Below are 3056 nucleotides of genomic sequence, written 5' to 3'. Positions count from 1 at the left end.
CGGTTGGAGCACAAGAATCTTCACAGGCACCTAGGGGACCTGAGCTCACCAGGCTGACACAGCCAGAAGGGTGCGGGGCAAGAGCTGGCTTATCTCAGGCAGCTCTCCTGGCCTCATTCTGCTCAGAGCAGGCCTGATCCCCCCTCGTGTCTATCAGGAACCCCCCACCAAAAGATGGTTCAAGCCAGAGTGTTGACAGCCCTGACTGAGCCCTGCATGTGCCAGACATTTGCCTGGTGGAGAGCTCGTCGAGCCAACATATTATTATCAGTTTCCCCTGAGTATGGGCGGGAAGGTGGGATCATTTTGTACCCCTTGGGCTTCAGAGTGGCCAGGGGTGCTCCTTCAGTCTTTTCTTTCAGAACCTGTTCCCTACCCCATCTGTACCTCACAGGAGGGAGCACTCCTTGGCCATCCCAGCTCTAGTGTACAGGAATTCAGGAGAGGGGCGTCAATGGGTCCTGGAAGTGCTGAGCCATGACCTGGCACAGTTCCCACTGTGATGACATTGGACTGGAAAGGTGCTTCTCTTCTGGGTACGCAGGGAATGGGCCAGGAAGGAAGCAGGGCTGATAACAAGACCCCGTGTGGACTCCACACCACCCAGCAGGCTGGTCTGCCCATTCATGGGAGTGAGCATCTCCCCATCCCGCGAGGGGCCATCTCTTGCAGCTGTGTGACATGCAAAGCCCTGCCCAGCCCTTCTCTGCCAGGCAATAGAAGGAGGGAGGCCTGGGCACACCTCATCCACACGAGAAAAGTCACTGGAATACGAGCCCAAATGGCATGAAGAGAGGGATAATCTTAATTCCTCATGCACTTGTTCAATTGGCATCAGGTATTACTACTGCTGTTAAACACTTCCAATCATTTACTTTCAGGGCAACAAATTACGTGCACCTTGCCTTTTCAGGACACCTCGATCTGGCCAGAAGGCACAGATGTTCTGTTCCTTTCATCTGCTTCCCTATGGGTAAAAAGACAGGTTGACAAGTGCTGGAAGGTCAGACTATGGGGTGGGCAGCTAGAGGAAGGAGGGGTAGGTGCTCAGATAGCAAGAGGACACAATCCAAACTGAGTACTTCCCAGCAGGGCTCAGGAGTGTGTGTCTGTGGGAGTGGGCTGGGTCACATGGGGAGTAAGGGCCAGGATCACGTATCAGTTATACTCTCCCATGGCATCGTCTGGTGCCATATTACTGGGGCTGCCCTCTACTTGGATGCTGGTTCTTCTGCTGGTGGTGGGGGGCCATGTGGGCTGGAGGCCCAGTGAGATGAGCCCTGGTGAGCCCGGCACCTCTCACAGACAGCTCCAGATGTAGATTCTGTGATCCAGGTTGGAGAGATTTAACACTCGTGGATGATTCACACTCAAAGCTGGGGGTAGCTGTAGGCTGGGGTGATTCCTCTGTAAAATCAAAGCATCAGGCAGGTAAAATGGAATTATTTACCCTGAGAGTTCAGTATCAGGCAGTATCAATAATGAAAAATATTTTTCTGAGAAATCTATCTCTCCAAAGGCAAATCAGATTGGAAGGAGGGGAGAAAATATTTGCCTGGTCTGAGGAAAGGAGGCATGACGGGACGAAGGCTGCCAAGGGGGGGGGAGCACTCAAGGACTCATCTAGCCAGAGCCTGCATTGTAGCTGCTCAGAAAATATGAAATTAACATAAATAAAAAATGCCTAAAGTTCATCAAAGATTGCTAGTCATCTCCAAAACCATTCTCCCTTTCCTTCCATCGTCATAGAACCTCCATTTTCTAGTTAAGCACATGATTACTCAGAATAAAAATTACTTTTCTGAATCCCCCTTGAGACAACATATGGTCTTGTGACCAAGTTCTGACCAACAAGGTGTAAGTGGCAGGATTTAGCTCTTGAGCTCTCAGAAGCTTCCCATAGAAGACAGCTGGCTGGCCATGCCCTTTCCCTTCCTCCCGCCTGCTAGCTGGCATGTGTGTGTGTGATGACTGAACCTGAGCAACACAGTGGACCAGGAGGCAACTACGTGAACTGAGATCACACACGGCAGGATAAAAGAATCCTAAGTGTCTGAGGACTTTGTGGAGTAAAGCCACAATTCTAGCCCTGGACACCCACCCTAGACTTTTTTTTATTTCAAAATTTTAGAGGGTTGCAAATGTTTTTGTTACAAGGATATCTTGTATAATGCTTAAGTCAGGACTTTTGGAGGCTCCGTCGCCAGAATAGTGTTCATTGCATCCAATAGATAAGTTTTTATCCCACATTTGCCCTCCTTCTTGGTCTTTCATGTCCTTTATATCACTTTGTGCCTATATAATCCATCTATAGCTCCCACTTACTAGTCAGGACACGTGGTGTCTGGTTTTCACTCCTGAGATACCTCACTGAGGAGGATGGGCTCCCATCCCCTCCAGGGTGTGTAAAAACACCACATCATCCACTCATGAACTGAAGGGCTTGAAGTCAATTCCACACCTTAGCAACTGTCAATCATGCTGCACAACCTCTAGACTTTTGTAAGAAGAAGAAACACATTTATATTTTGTTAAAGTCACTGAAAGTTTGTCTAGCAGCTCCTAGTCCAAACTAATGCACCATGGCCTTAGTTCAAATATTCAATATCCCTAATCAGGTGACAGTTTTCTGATAAAGCAGAACTAAATTTTTACCTGGCTGTGCTCGCTTGGCAGCACAAACACTAAAATTGGAATAATACAGAGAAGATTAGCATGGCCCCTGCATAAGGGTGACAGGCAAGTTTGTGAAGCGTTCCACATTGAAAAAATAAACTTTCCCTGCCCATAGGATGACACATCATAATGGTTCCATCACTCCCTACCACAGACCAGATACTATTGTGATATTAACTCGCTGGCTCTTCACAACAAATTGCAATTATTATCATTTCCCATTTGGCAAATGAGGAAACTGAGGCACAGAGAAATTCCACAACTGGCCTAAGATTATATAGTTAATGAGTGGATGTGCTGGAATTGGAGGATTCAGCCAGGGTGCCACTCTCTCTGCTTGATTCGCCGTTCTCACGGACTAGAACAGCTCCTCAGAAGTG

General features: G+C 48.1%; 1 non-coding gene across 1 annotated transcript; it reads left to right on the top strand.

Moving 5' to 3' along the window:
* Positions 1-2661: 2661 nt before the first annotated feature.
* On the top strand, positions 2662-2767 carry LOC111725654. Its single transcript, XR_002773669.1, has one exon. It is a non-coding gene; the product is annotated as a U6 spliceosomal RNA (small nuclear RNA).
* The last annotated feature ends 289 nt before the right edge of the window (positions 2768-3056 follow it).

This window comes from Otolemur garnettii, unplaced genomic scaffold (assembly GCF_000181295.1).
Source record: "Otolemur garnettii isolate 467f Iridium unplaced genomic scaffold, OtoGar3 scaffold00045, whole genome shotgun sequence".
Taxonomy (NCBI): Eukaryota; Metazoa; Chordata; class Mammalia; order Primates; family Galagidae; genus Otolemur; species Otolemur garnettii.
The sequence above is the reverse complement of the archived record's forward strand: the minus strand, read 5'-3'. Positions and strand labels throughout refer to the sequence as shown.